The sequence below is a fragment of the Belonocnema kinseyi genome, chromosome 1, assembly GCF_010883055.1.
Source record: "Belonocnema kinseyi isolate 2016_QV_RU_SX_M_011 chromosome 1, B_treatae_v1, whole genome shotgun sequence".
Lineage (NCBI taxonomy): Eukaryota > Metazoa > Arthropoda > Insecta > Hymenoptera > Cynipidae > Belonocnema > Belonocnema kinseyi.
In genome coordinates this window covers 173341710-173358444 of record NC_046657.1, presented here as the reverse complement: position 1 = coordinate 173358444, position 16735 = coordinate 173341710, and the positions used below count along the sequence as shown (strand labels likewise).

At 32.2% G+C, this 16735-nt stretch overlaps 1 long non-coding RNA gene across 2 annotated transcripts; it reads left to right on the top strand.

Annotated features, from left to right (window-relative positions):
• The first annotated feature begins 5515 nt into the window (after positions 1-5515).
• LOC117175563 lies at positions 5516-6357 on the top strand. Of its 2 annotated transcripts, none has more exons than XR_004467466.1 (3): positions 5516-5592; positions 5733-5935; positions 6142-6357. It is a non-coding gene; the product is annotated as an uncharacterized LOC117175563 (long non-coding RNA). The 2 variants fall into 2 exon arrangements; XR_004467467.1 differs by having other exon boundaries at positions 5585-5659.
• Positions 6358-16735: the final 10378 nt, after the last annotated feature.

Sequence of the window (16735 nt, the reverse complement as noted above, 5' to 3'; positions counted from 1 at the left end):
CGCTAAGCTACCTATCGCCAAAAAAATTCTAGACCCACAAATTAAAACCACTCAAACTATTGTTCCTATCAAAAATACTCCCTCTTAGGATATCAAATTAAATCTTGTAAATGAATTGAAAAGAGCAAGAACCTTAACCACTGATATTAGGGGAGGAAAAATAAATATTACCGAAGCTATAAATTCAACCGCCGAGATTATAAGTAATATACATTACTTGCTATCGAAAATGGCCATCTTCAATAACAATACTCTAAAAATAATTTTTGGAATGCTCAAGGTATCCTTAAAAAAAGGCATGAATTAGCCACATACTTCTACAAAAATAAAATAACAATTTGTTTGCTAAATGAAACTTTACTTCGCGAAACCATAAATATCAATTTAGTTCGCGGCTACAAATTATACCGAAATAACACTAATAGAGGTACTGCGATCTTAATGCAAAAAAATATTGAGCACCACGAAACGATAATTCCCGAACTTTAAGCCCTTGAAGCTATGGCTATACAAATAAAAATTCACGTAAAACCGTACGCTATCATTTCGCTCTACCAGACTCCCTCCCGCAAATTTACAAAAAATGATTACAGAAAAATATTTAAGCTTGCACCCTCAGTAATAGCTGCAGGGGACCTAAATGCTAAACACTTAGCTTGGAATAGCAGAAAAACTAACAAAATTAGAAAACAATTATTCGAATTTATCAATGATAAGAATCTTCGAGTTTCAGCACCAGATTCGCATACTTTTTACCTTCACAACACCAAACATAAATCTGACCTTATTGACTTTCCAATTACCAAAAATAACTTCTATACTCATGACACTTGCACCGTTAACGAATTAGACTCAGATCATCGACCAGTTCTTCTAAGCATTTTTACAAACTGCGAAAAAGCTCCGGTTAAGCCTCGCTATAATTTTGCAAAAGCTAATTGGCAAACATTCAACTTGACCCTAGAAACACTTGTTAATTTTGAACATTCCATAACAAACGCTAGCCAGATCGACAAAGCCATAACTAATCTTACCTCTAGTATAAAAACTGCCATTCGCACTTCAGTCCCTCAGAACACCATTAAAAAATACGATCCACCTGTCAGTCGCGAGATTGAAGACCTTACCCACACTCGCAATAAACTCTGCCGAACGCATTAAAAAACTAAAAGCTGTATCCTTAAAAACGCCATTAACTACCTTCGGAAAACTATTGCACTTAAAGTTCAAGAACGCAGATGCAAAAATTGGAATAAAGAAGTCGGTAAACTTCAAATCTAAGATAACTCTATATATCGTATGACTAAAGCCCTAACAAAGCCGCGAACTAATATTCCCCATCTCAAAAATCCAGACCAAACGTTCGCGCTCTCTCCTATCGATAAAGCAAATCCCAAGCACTGATAACTTCAAGAAAATAACCCATAAGGCACTAACCAAACAAATAAAAAATACTAGGAATAAAAAAGCTCCCGGACCCGATTCAATTACAAATCTAGTCCTCAAAAAGCTTCCCATCTCTTGCCTAAAACTCCTTACTTTTATCTTAAATGCCTGTATTCAACTAAGCTACTTCCCTGAATCTTGGAAAATAGCTCACATTTTAGTTTTTCAGAAAAAAAGGCAAGGATCCAATGAGAAAAATCTTTGAAAAAATAATACTCACTCACGTAAACTTTCACCTCGAGGAAAACAGCATCCTTAAACCGCAACAATACGGTTTCAGAAAAGGTCACTCTACGCAGCACATGATGCTCAAGCCATCCGAGCGGTTGTGCCCCAAGGCAGTATTCTAGGACCGGTTTTGTTTATTATCTACGTAAACCACATCCTTGAGGCCCCCGAAGTTTCAATCGGACTATATGCAGATGACACTTCATCCTGGTCCGTTCCAAAAGTTTTAAAACTACTTAGCAAAGCTCTTGAAGTCATCGAGGCTTGGGCTAAACTATGAAGAATAAAAATAAACATAACAAAGTCAGAATCAATTCTTTTCTCAGTCAGAAGACCAGTTAAAATTGAACCATCCAAAATGTTTAACGAACCAATAGAATGGAAAAATTCTGTAAAATACCTAGAGGGTAAACTTCATAAACGTCTTAATTGGAAGCAGCATATCCATGAAAATAAAGGAAAGGCTCTTGGGGTTCTCACGCGCTTAAGTCCCATTATTAATAGACACTCGAATCTAAAACCCAAATACGGACTCCTAATCTACAAAATAATTATCCAACCAATTATAACTTATGCATGTACAATATGGGGAGGTGCGTCAAAAAGTAATATCAATCACATTCAAGTCATACAAAATAAATTCCTCAGATGTATCACAAAAACCCCCAGGTGTACTAAGAACTCTGTCCTTCACAGAGAGTTTCAACTACCATACATTTCAGAGTATATAAAAGATACCGCCATTAAATTCTACGAATCTGCATCATCAACATCTTTTGAACATATTTCCTCTATAGGGAGATATAATTTTGATCCATTTCGCAAACACGCGATGCCAAAAGACTTTCTTATGAAATAAGTCACCCAGGTCGAAGTGGCCGTGCCACTCCCGACCTACTAGAAACTTTCTTTTTTTCGTCACTATACCCCCACTTCCTTCTTTTCTCCTTTTCTCATCTTTCCTTCTATAAAATAAATTAACTGATTTTTGTGGTTTTTTTCCGCTTGCGGGCTTTTTTCCACACATAATTAACGTCATTTTAAATTCCAGTCATGTCAAAAATTCTCTCAGATTGTGTAACAATGCCCAAACGGGTAACGCACAACAACTTCTTTCAGTCCGATCATTCTTCGGGGAGATCATTAATCATGAGTGCGCAACTGGCGCGGCTTAGCCGCGTCAGCCACCCGCCCCCGTGCTTTGGATCTCACAAGAGGGGGCGATGGTTGGGGCCCTCTCATCCCCACCCTCCTTTTTCTTTTCAGCACTCAATGATCCCAGATCTGAAACGAAATGTGGTCCAATACTATCACGGGTCTATGTCCGTGTGAATATAGTAGGAGACGATATCTATGACTGGGTTGCGCGAGCAAATCATTTCTCCTCTTCTGAATTTGAAAACTCGAAGTTGCTCGATTGCCGGTCGGAAAACTTCGGCGGTTCTATTTATGTCTCTATCCGCTTTCAAATAAAATCCAGAGATTGGGATTTTAATATTTCCAGGTTTCGTTGCTGGCGATTTTCATGATTTTAATTCTTCGCGCGTATCCTTATATGCGCATATTTTGAGGTTACGTAATATCAAGTATAAAATATAAATGATATAAATATTAATACTATTATATATGTAAATATATACATATATTATTAATAATATTATAATTATGTTTTATCATAATAGTCTTATTTATATCTTGATCCGCATTTGAAAGAAATTAAAGAAATTGGCGATTTTAATGATATACGAATATTTCGCACAATTTAAAAATAAAACTATATATACCCAGTATCAGAATATTAATACCGTGATCAATATTTTGTTGTATATTATGTTGTGTATATTATTGTACGTAATGAAAATAAATTATATAATTAAGTATGTGATATTATATTCATATTTAGATTAGAATATAATTTATTGTCTTCATTGCATACTTTATCAAGTTTTTACAATATTCTTTTGCTCTCTTAAATTTTCAAAAAAAAACAAAGCTACATATTTTCTCTCTTAGAATTTTCACCTGAACAGATAACAATTAAATCGTGAAATCATTACATATTTCGGTGTCTATATTACAGTTCCTCTTGTCCTTAGGCTATATTACTCCTCTATATCACTATTTTCTTCGATTTTATAATTATATTAATATTAATTAGCTGTAAATGATTGTGCTAGAGTTTTTAAGCGTTTATCTATTAAACCAAAAAGTTTAAATAGCCTCCGGGCTTTCGAAATTATAAAATTTGTTTGGAATTAAACAATTACAAAACTATAGCTTCCTATAATTTGGTTATATTATACTTTTTCAGGACTACTTGGGACTTCGATTTTTAAGATTTAAAATTGCTAGCAATTTTAAAAAGTGTTACTACAAAATTTTATACTTGTTAGTACTTATAATTTGTAATTGTTTTATTTCAAATGATTCTCATACATAAATTTTTTACTTTGTAAAGGCTATTTAAAATTTTTTCCGTTTAGTAGATAAATTCAACTTTTATTATAATGTACCCTGATTATACTTCTTTTTTCAAATTTTCATGTCCTAACTCAAAATTTTAATAATTTTGTAGAATTCCTTGTCCCAGATCTTAATTATAATTTTTACGAAAAATCTATTACGTCATGAGGTCGTAATAAAGACGTTCTAATCTAGTCCCATAAAGTATATCTTAAAGATGTTATCAGAACGGCTTAAGAATGTCTTTAAAAGGTCTTATGTCTAGCATTTCGCCGTCTTCAGGATGCCTTGAAAGGATATCCAGGGGACAATGTCGTAAGGATGTCCATAGGATATCTTTGAAGCGTCTTGTATACGATTATCATTATTCTAAAGATTCTCTAGGGCTATGAGATTTCTTCAAGTTTTATTGTGAAAATGTGCACGAAACCAAAAAAATCCTCTAGAATAAGCCCGAAACTGTTCTGAAAGTGAAAAAACTGTTTTATCATAAATTTGTAAATTACACGGAGATATCATAAAGTCATCATAAAGACACCATGAAGACATCCTATGTGACTTCCGTTTAAAGTTTAAGTTCAATACAAATAAGGGTTCCGCTAGGTCACGTGTGAATTATGAAATAACACAACCCTAAAATCGGTTTTGTGGTCTTTTTTATGACAATGATGAGACCCTTACTAGGATGACCTGAAAAACTATAATATACAGGATACATTACGATTTGAGTTAGGAAATTCTGCTAAATTAGAAGAATCAAATTTCTTTAATGAAGTATTTTTGAGGATTGTTCTACCGATAGAAATCTCAGAGTGTATGCTAAAAATTCTCAAGGCTCTGAGAAGCTCTGAGAAATTCTCCGCTGGCACTCAGATATATTTAGAGGTCCAGGTAACTCGTTTAAATTTTCTAAAGGCTTTAAAATGTCCTTTCCAAAATTGAAGGCAGAGAGGGTGTATCAATAGAGTAGTCTACATTCAAAGGTCCTTTGTTTAGCCTGCGGATTCAAGTTTAGAAATAGATTTTTTTATTTCATAGTTAACAGCCTAAAACATAATAATTCGGAATCTACGGATTTCGATGATTTCAGATATCTAACTTTTTTCTAAATGTTTAAAATTAGAATTAATACAAACTGTAAAAAATGAAAATTTTGTTACGAAATATAACTGTAAAATTACTAATTTCCACACGTAATATTACCACATTCGGCGTAGGGATAGTCCGATTTTTAGGATAGAAATCACAGGCCAGAAGAAGAAATCGCAATATTACATTTTATATATTCGGCATCTTACTGCCCTCTGTAGGAATACTTTGGAGATCGTAAATACGCTATATTAAATGACGGTAATATTGCTCACCTCATTTGAAGGGTTCAATTCACAGGCAATCGTAATATTACAATCGTTTGAAAAAATCCTTTCTGAAGTTGTAACAGTGTAACTTGAATCCGTAAGTTTTTGTGGAAGTTCGATATGAAAATGCTAATATTCCAATGGCAGTAATAATAACAAAAAATGTAAATTAAATTTTTTATCAAAATCACTCATTCAATAATACAATTTTTATATTATATATATTTTCATGAGCAGTTATAATTGAAAAAGGAAATGTATACGGTATATACCGTATCCTGTTCCCGCGCACGCAACCAGATTGACGAGAAAAGAGACAAATGGGGAGAAAAGAGCCCGCAAAGAAGACTAATGATTAATTACATTTCATTAACCGAGTACAAATCATTAACTGAGTGCTATACGAGTACGAACAATCTTTTTAACGTTATAGTTATAAGGTAAGTTTCATTACATTATTCGCATGTACTTCCTAACCTTAAACCCTCACGTCGATGAGAAAAGTTTTTCTGTTTGAAACAGATGTTTCAAATTACGAATGAGCATATCCTCCTTACTCTTCAATAAAGTGTGTCGATATTTAATGTCAATCGGTTTGCCTCGAATGCAGGGCATCTGAGTACACAAATTATTGTTTTTATTTCAGCACACAGAGTTTCGGGAATGAAATATAATTTTACTTGGAACAGGGAGTTTTTGACATGGATCGAGAATTTTTTAAAAGAGTAAAAACTGAGATTCAGAAGAAAAGAAAATGATGTAACTAACCAACTTTCGAGGTAAAATTGGCCAATGATATCAAGGAATGTAAGTCTTAATTAAAGTGGCATCTCACTTTTTGATAATCTAGTGATTCTAATGCAGGGATCCTTTTTCTGAAGCGAATTGATATCTATATGTATATAGGTATATATTGTTTAAGCTTCATAATAAATGTTTTTGTTTCACATTATTCTTTACTTCATACGTATCCTTTATTTTCATTTCTACCTAACCCGTACATAACTTTTCTAATACACTTAATGATAAGCAGTTTTAAGATCAAAGTGAATATTAATAACATTCACATTTATTGATCTTAAAACTGCTTCTTATTAAATAACATTATATATAATTTTATTTAATTTTCTTCATAAAATTGTAAAATATTTCTATTTTGTTTGGTACATTTGCCTGCGGAAATAAATTTACCATTTTCTATGAATTTCCAAGTCATTTCAGTAAAATTTCATTACAACTGCAGATTCACGCTTCCGTTGTGATTTTACGATTTTCAATGAATCTCATAACGTAAAGTAGTATTTACAAATAAGAAATGAAAACTTCTGGTTGGTCGTAAAAACCCTGCGTTGAATGTTAGTAATATTGTTCATTTATTGTGGTAAAATTACGATTAATTTTTTTTACTGTGCAACGTTTCTCGTAAATAGAATGATGGTATATTTACACGCCTGTTTACTGGTCGCCAGCCAGGAGTTAACTCATTAAAGTAAAAGAGACAGAGAGCGAAAACTTAAAAGAAAAGTACACTCTATCCCTTTTACTCTTATAATTTTTCTGCCGGCTGGCGGCCAGTTGCCAGGCGTGTAAATACACCCTGAGATACGCCAAATAAGACATTTTTTAATTCAACTAGAAAATTGTATATTAGTGTATAAGTTATAATTATAAATAAGTATAATGAGAAAATTCATCAATTAAAAACAAAGTGTTAATAATTTGAAGAAAAATTTAAAAAGGGAGAGTCGGGTTAGCGACGGCCAACTACTGTAAATAACACTGCCCGCCTGGTGTCACGTTCAGGCCCAGTCCAGAGCCCTCTTGAATTTGTGTCCTTAACTAAAGATCACCTCCATGTTTCTTCTATACTTTAAATTTGAATTTTAGTTTTATTAAATTTTAATTTGTTTGTCCGTTGCTGCCACTGAGTGAAAAATCACTTCCTGAAATCTGAAGTTGCTGAGGGAAAATATAATATTAATTGAACACAACATTTTGTTCTATATGAATTATTCCATTTATTCAATATTTTAATTATTGAAATTAGGTCACGCACTCTCACATAATTTTAAAGAAATGACAAGTTTGATTTTCGGAAACCTACGTTCAGGCTTATACTAAAAATGGCTAAGTTCAAATGACATAAGTTTGCAAAAGCTAAAACCGATGCAATTTGACCGACGTTCAAACGGACTCTCTCTCTCTAGATACTAATTCTGAACCCTTGTATAGACTCACTACTCCCACTGATTTTTATTGATTAAAAAGGGTCTATGGTCTATTAGTCATGGGTTTTATCATCGCAACTGTATTAAAATTCATCTACAATATTCTTCCCTTTGAGAATCATTGAGTTCTAGCAATACTAAACACTTAAGAATTCATCAAGAATATTCTCCCCTTCTTACAAGTGGTTTTTCAGTTAAATCCCATGTATAGAATAACTGAGTCAGCCCCTATGATTTCAGGGCACCCACGCAAACAGCCCTCAACCGTAAAGTTAGTCAGTCCCATCTACCCACTTAAGTCCATTAGACCTGTTTCCCCTATTAAAATATTCGTTAACCCACAGTTGAGAATATCACTCATGTGCTAACTTCCGCATTCTTACTTTTAGAAATTCAATTTATCCTTATTTATGTTTCCTACACTCTTTTGTAATTCCTAATTTATTACTTCGTTTTCGTCTTAAGATTCCGAATGAATCACCCTTTTCAAGTGCTTAGTTTGTCGCCTTGGTTTCAACCTTACATCTCTAATGAATGGCCTTGCAATTTTAGACTTCTAGAAAGTTACAAAAATTCCATTTAAATAAGTTTATACTTAATTCATACTTTGAATTTCCCGTGCGTTCCAAATATTCCTAGGATAAAGTAATCCCCCATATTTGCATCATGGTGTCTCTAGTTTCTTCCCATAACCTATGAAAATTTCCGGAATCAAAAATGCTGCACCGTTACACCGGTATGTGGCGAATACAAAAGGAACATTATAATACCGTCGCATCACTCTTCAAAGGACCACTAAAAGGACCCAAATGTCTCAGACTATCTCAGAGGCTAAATCATTCAAATCGAACCTTAAAATAGTCTCAAACCGGCCAGGCTTTTTCCACTGAGAATACTCTGAGATTTCTATCGGAAGGGTGCGCGCTCACGCTCGCGAATTTCAGTTTGATCGTTGCTGCCAGGCCGCACAGTCGCCGTTACTGTTGTCGCCATTACTGTTTTTGTCAAATGTCCACGTTTTGAGACCCTCTGAATCCAAAAAACAGGTTTTTACGAATCTATCTGTCCGCCCGTGGATGGTTTTTATCGTCAGCTCGATAACTTTTGAAAGAATTGACTATCTTAAGGACGTCTTTAGGATGTTCCGGTGCCCCCTGGGCAATTGCTTTGAAAAATTTCCTGTACCAATTCAAAATTCAGGGTGAAATTATGAAATTCAAACTTTTAAACCTGAAAATCATTTATTTGAGGTGGAAAGCTTTTGAATTTTAAACTTTTAAAACTGAACCTTGACAAATTTTTAATTCAGAAATATTTCATTCATACGTATCAAATACAAACTTTTAACACTTTTTAATTTTACAATTTTTTAAATTTAATTATGTTAAAATACGAAATTACTAATTTTAAATTTTTATGACTTCAACATTTTAGAGATTTCTGGTTAAAAATATAAATTACGCGATTATTTGAATCAAAATGTAAGAAATTTAAATTAGATTAAAATTTAAATTAAAAATCCTATTTAACGCCCAATAATAAAATTTATGCAAACTCTTGTTAAAAACAAGAATCCAACGACCAAATTTGGACAACAACGTATAAACAAAAACAAAAAATTCTATTGTTATCTAAAAAAAAAAAATTTGGACAAAAATAAAAAAGAGGAAAGAAAAATGAGAAGGCAGCCAACCACATCCCCTTCCTTCTATTTTTCTTTCTTTCGTATTTTTTATTTTTATTATCATCCAATTACAATAAAATAACATTAAAAATGCAAATTAAGAATAAATAAAATTTCATTACCAACGTTTCGGTACTCGTATAGTACTCTTATCAAGGCAAGAAAAATTTAAATGGTAGAAATTGACAGCACCTACGAACAGGTGCTCTCTCTTTGATACCTGAGAATCGAATGAGGGTCAGTAGGCTAATCTGTTGTAAACACAATATAAATATCTGTCACAATTACATCAAAAATAGAGAAAGTAAAAGAAAAACAGAATTTATGAAACAGCCTCGTTAAATGTAATTAATAATATTAGCATAAGTTTTGTTCATCTTATCCAAATCGGTTTTTAAATTAATAGATAAATTTTTTTATTTTTTAATATAATATATTTCCATGAATTCCCTCTTTCTCTCATTACTTTCACTGTGTAAAATTTGAACATTATCCCAGTCAAACTCATGATCAACATCACAAATGCCTTTGTATGTCTGGCAAGAACACTCTTGTAACAGCGTAACAAACGAACACCACTTTTGTGTTCCTTTATCCTAGTGTTAAGAAGATTGCCAGTCTGTCCCACGCAATTCATCTTACAGATCTTGCAAGTGAACTTATAAACTACACCACCCTTTTCAAAATTATCCAAAGGATTTTTGCAAAAATTTATCACTGAATCCATTTTAAATGGTATACGGAAAATGGTATGAATCACACATTTTTTAAAGATATGTTTTAATAGTTTTTGAAATTTAACCAAAAAATGGAAGAACAAAGGTATTAAACGAGCTATATTCCTTTAACTCTTTCTGATTATCTGCAAGCAAATTATTGCTCCGTTTGTTTTTGATTGGTTGAAATCTAGTTGCAATGTGTTTCTCAATTAACTTTTGTGGATAATGATTCAGAAAAGGGATATTCCTAACAATATTCAGATTTCTTTTTTGGAATGAAAAATGAGACAAACCTAGAAACAAACCTATTAATTTAAAAACCGATTTGGATAAGTTGAACAAAAATGATGCTAATATGATTAATTACATTTGACCAGGCTGTTTCATGAATTCTGTTTTTCTTTCTCTATTTTTGATGTAATTGTAACAGATATATATATTGTGTTTACAACAGATTGACCTACTGACCCTCATTCGATTCTCAGGTATCAAAGACAGAACACCTGTTCGTGGGTGCTGTCAATTTCCACCATTTGAATTATCCTTGCCTTGATAAGGGTACTGTACGAGGACCGAAACGTTGGTAATGCAATTTTATTTATTTTTAATTTGCTTTTTTAATGTTATTTTATTTTAATTGGATGATAATAAAAATAAAAAAGACGAAAGAAAGAAAAAGAGAAGGAAGGGGATGTGGCTGACTGCCTTCTTATTTTTCTTTCCCCTTTTTTATTTTTGTCCGAAATTTTTTTTTCTTCAGATTACAATAGAATTTTTTGTTTTTGTTTATTCGCTGTGGCGCAAATTTGGTCGTTGGATTCTTGCTTTTAACAAGCATTTGCATCAATTATTTTTAAGCTTCAAAATGATACTACTTCAAGTAAATTTCAGTTCGGAACATAAAAAATTAAACGATTAAACCAATTTTTAAACTAAAAACTTGATAAAATAAAAGTTAAATTATTTTTATTTTAAGTTGTTCAGATTAATATTTTTGTATTGTTATTTATGGATAAAAATTTCAGTTTACCAATTGAAAATTTTAGAAATTAACTTAGTATAAAAATAATTGAATTTTGAACTAAAAAAAGAAGAAAGAAACAAGTTACCAACAAAATAGTTACATTTTCAACCAGAAAGATGCATTTTTAACTGAAATTAATAATCTTCAACCAAAAACTGAAATTTTTACCAATTAATTTAAGTTTTAGCCAAGTAGTTGAAATTTTAACTGAAAAATGGTGTATTCTAAAACAAAAAAATTTTAATTCAACAAAAAAGTCAAATTTTACAGAAAAATAAATGAATTTTCAATGAAAGCAAATAGATTTTGAGTCAGAGAGATAAGTTTTTATACATAAAAGATGAAATTTCCCCAAACCAGATCAATTTTTAAACCAGAAAGAAAGATTTTCTACAAAACAATTGAATTTTAAGCCCGAAAAAATTAATTTGAAAAAAACTTTAACTTTCAAACAAATAGTTACAGTTTCAACTAAAATGATGAATCTTCAGCCAAAAAAGTTTTAATTTTTAATTAAAAACTGTTGAACTCATGCAAAAATATGTAAATTTTACAAAAGAGTTGACTTTCCACTCAATAAGGTTTTTTTTTTAATTATTGAATTTCCAAGCCAAAAATATAATTTTTTTACAAAACAGTGAAAACTTTTTTTTTAAACAGAATAGGTCCAAGACTTCTGGTTAAAAAATATAAACCAAAGCTATTATTTTCAATGCTTTGAATTGAAGAATAAATCAATACATTCCTAAATGTTAAAGACAAAATCATTTTGATAAATAAAAATGGAACTCAAAAGTTTTAATTACGAATTGACAATATTAAAAATCTAACTGTCGAACAAAACAGTTTAATTTTCAACTTAAAAAAAAAACGAAGTTTCAACCAAATCCTTAAATTTTTAACCTAGGAAATGAATTTTCAACTAAAATTATGAATCTTCAACAAAAAAAAAGGTTTACATTTTTTATTAAAAACTGTTGAAATCATCTAAAGATACAAATTTTTTACAAAACAGTTGAGTTTTCAGTCAATAATTTTTAACTAAAATAATGAATCTTCAAAAAAAAAGATAAAAGTTTATTTTATTAAAAACAGTTGAATTCAACTGTTTGAATTTATAAAGAAAATGTAAGAATTAATAAAATAAAGCGACTTAAAGTAAAATAATTCAATTTATAAATTAAAAAAGAATATTGTAATTAATCCATTTTTATTGAGCAAAATGATTTAGTCTTTAACATTTAGGAATGTATTGATTTATTCTTCAATTCAAAGAATTGAAAATAATAGCTTTGGTTTATACGTTTTAACCAGAAGTCTTTGACCTATTCTGTTTAAAAAAAAGTTCACACTGTTTTGTAAAAAAATCATCTTTTTGGCTTGGAAATTCAACTCTTTTGTAAAATTTACATTTTTGTTTTGTAGCAAATCTTTCTTTCTGGTTTGAAAATTGATCTGGTTTGGGAGAAATTTCATCTTTTATGTATAAAAACTTAACTCTGACTGAAAATCTATTTGTTTTGATTGAAATTTTATTTATTTTTCTGTAAAATTTATCTTTTTTTTTGTTGAATTAAACTTTTTTTGTTTTAGAATACACCATTTTTTAGTTAAAATTTCAACTACTTGGATAAAACTTAAATTAATTGGTAAAAATTCTAGTTTTTGGTTGAACATTATTAATTTTAGTTCAAAATGCATCTTTCTGGTTGAAAATGTACCTATTTTGTTGGTAATTTGATTTCTTTTTCTTATTTTGTTAGTTGAAAATTCAATTATTTTGATAGTAAATTAATTTATAAAATTTTCAGTTGGTAAACTCAAATTTTGATCTATAAGTAACAATGCAAAAATATTAATCTGGAATAACCTGAAATAAAAATAATTTAACTTCCATTTTATCAAGTTTTTAGTTAAAAAATTGGTTTAATCGTTCAATTTTTAATGTTCCGAACTGAAACTTACTTTAAGTAATATCATTTTGAACCTTAAAAATAATAGCGTAATTTATATTTTTTAAACAGAGATCTCTAAAATGTTAAAGTCATAAACATTTTCAAATGGTAATTTCGTATTTTAACATAATTTGATAAAAAAATTTTTAATTAGAGGTGTTAAAAAGTTGTATTTGATACGTATGAATTATTGTCCGTTTGAATGAAATATTTCTGAATTAAAATTTGTCAAGGTTGAGTTTTAAAAGTTTAGGATTAAAAAGATTTCCACCTCAAATAAATCATTTTAAGATTTAAAAGTTTGAATTTTATAATTTCACCCTGAATTTTGAATTGGAACAGGAATTTTTTCAAAGCAATTGTATGTATTTCTGAATTGGATCAGAGATTTTTTGTAAATATTATATTTAAGATCTGGGGCAAGAAACTCTACAGATTAAAATTTGGAGTTAAGACATCAAAATTAGAAAAAAGAATTATAATCAGGGTACATTATAATGGAATCAATATAATATATAATTAACTATATATTATATTATAATTATAATAATATTTTCTCAACAGATAATAATAACAATAATATTAATGAGCTGTAAATGTTTATGTTAGAGTTTTAAGCGTTTGAAGTTGAATTTATCTACTAAACGGAAAAAATTTAAATAGACTTTACAAAATAAAAAATTTATTTATGAGAATCATTTGAAATAAAACAATTACAAATTATAAGTACTAACAAGTACAAAATTTTGTATTAACACTTTTTAAAATTGCTGGCAATTTTAAATCTTGAAAATCGAAGTCCCAAGTAGTCCTGAAAAAAGTATAATATAACCAAATTATAGGAAGCTATAGTTTGCAATTGTTTAATTCCAAATGATTCTCATAAACAAATTTTATAATTCCGAAAGCCCGGAGGCTATTTAAACTTTTTTGGTTTAATAGATAAATCAAACACTTAAAAACTCCAGCACAATCATTTACTGCTAATTAATATTATTATTAATATAATTATAATATCAAAGAAAATGGTGATATAGAGGAGTAATATAGCCGAAGGACAAGAGAAACTGTAATATAGACACCGAAATATGTAATGATTTCATGATTTAATAGTTATCTGTTTAGGTAAAAATTCTAAGAGAGAAAATATGTAGCTTCGTTTTATTTTAAAATTTAAGAGAGCAAAAGAATATTGTAAAAACTTGTAAAAGTATACAATGAAGACAATAAATTATATTCTGTTCTATATAAAATTATAATATCACATATTTAATTATATAATTTATTTTCATTATGTATCATAATATACACAATATAGAGCATACATTATAATGAACACAATACAATATACAAGAAAATATTAATCACGGCATTAATATTCTGATACTGCATATATATTTTTATTCTTAAATTGTGCGAAATATTCAAATATCATTAAAATCGCCGAACGCGTCCTCCGGTTGCGGATAGAGGGTCCCTCCACCAAGGGTTTCTGCTCAATATGGTTACAAAAATAAATAGGCAGTCGCGGACAATTGTCCAGGGGTGGTCCCGAAGGAATTAACTCCCAAGTGGAGATGTGAACACCGTGCCGAAAGCTGAATAGCACCTGGGAGAGTTGTCTAGAACGGTGACTCTGGGATACCGGGCGACCTCTCAGAGTGCGTAGCCTTATCCTTGCATGCAGGGCTCTACAAGAATGGACGAACCCCTTTCCCTAGCTTCTCGTGGGAACAACAATGACAAAGCCAAACATAGTTGTAGTAAGTGCGGTTCAAAACAACAGAACGCACAGGGCTCCCGACAATGGGTCGGCCAACAATGCCGACCAATCTAGAGCTGGGGGAGCCAATGAAAATGGATTCAATGCGGTGGATCGGCGGGATCTCGCGACCTTTGGATGGACGTAGCGTCTGAATCACGACTTGCTAGAGTGCTACGATGCGAGTGTGGCCCCTGGACGGGGTTATATGGCACGGCTGCATGCTCTGCGGTGCGAGAAACGCCCGGAGCTATCGCACTTTTCGCAGCAACGTCTGCGAAACCATGCTGAGCTACTTTGTAAAAGGGGCTATGTAAGTGGAACGCCTACTCTACCACAGCTAGAACAAGCCGGCAACAGAGAAAGAGAGGCGACACTAAGACCAACCGCGGGCAGGCATCCAATAGATGAAGAGCGATGCTTTACGACCCGGAGAAACATCAACACTAAGGTTTCTCTCAAGCCTAAATATCTGGCTGAAATGCATGACGAGCTTTGTGGACATTTTTCTGGAGACTCCAACCTCTGGGCTATCAATTATTGTGTGTATGATGCAGCGAGAGCTTTGGCCGATGCAAACCGTAAAACAAAACCAACGGTTGATCATAAGACCAAAAGGCGAATGCATCGACTTGCCATAAAGATAGGCTGGGCAAGACAGTATGCGTCCCGCATTCAGTGTATGATTGACTACATCACATCTGGCAGGAATTTTACCGCCAAGGTTCGAAAGTTCGCGCGTGAACTCCAGACCCGTTATCACACACTTAACAAGTCAAAGCTGCTGACCATCAGGCAGCATATTGTTGAAAGAATACGGATACTATCTAACGCTAAGAGAAGTCTAGAGCGGAGGGAGAGGTGGGTCAGAGAAAATCTCTCTGACCCATCTCGACTCTTCCAAGACACTCCAGTTACTGTCGAACACCCACCCAAACCAGAGGAGGTCGAAATATTTTGGAGAGAAGTCTACGAAGTTTAGTACAGACTGGACGAAGACTCAGAAAATATAAATAACTTCAAGGAGTTATGTCTTGCCCTCATAACACCTGATAAAGAACGCCCACCCATCACTACCGAGGAGGTGAAAAAAGTATTAAGAGGGATGAAGAACTATTCCGCACCGGGACCAGATTGTATCAAAACCTTCTGGTGGAAAAAGTTTTCTTCAACCCATCAGCATTTGGCCCGTATTTTCACCTCATATTTGAAGTCGGAAGAGCCGATTCCGGAGTGGTTGGTGGAAGGGCGCACAATACTCCTGCCGAAAATAGGCAACTTAGCTGACCCGAAGAATTACAGGCCAATAACTTGTCTGAACACACTCTATAAGATATTCACAGCTATCCTAAATGATAGGATTGTTCGGGCAATTGAACCAGTGTGGCAAGAACTGTATGAACAACGAGACTCAAAGAAAGGCGTAGCCGAATGTCGGGAGAACCTGCTCATCGATAGATGCGTCTGCAAAGATGCAGCATTCTACCAGCGTGACCTATCGATGGCCTAGATTGATTATCGGAAAGCTTTCGATACGACCTCCCATAGACTTATCATCTGTCTTTTGGAAATCTTAAAGGTTCATCCGCAAATAGTTGGGTGCATAGAGAGATTGATGCCGCTTTGGAAAATCAGATTTACTATATCATCTGGAAAAAATTGTGTGAAAACTAACAAGGTCACCTTTCAGAGAGGTGTCTTTCAGGGCGACACCATGAGCCCACTCCTCTTTTGCCTTACATTATTGCCACTATATCTAGCACTTCTATATTCCGACGGGTACTTGTGCGGCAAACCTGCAGATCGAAAGTACAAGGTCACTCATGTATTTTACATGGACGATCTTAAGATCTATGCTAAAAACAGAG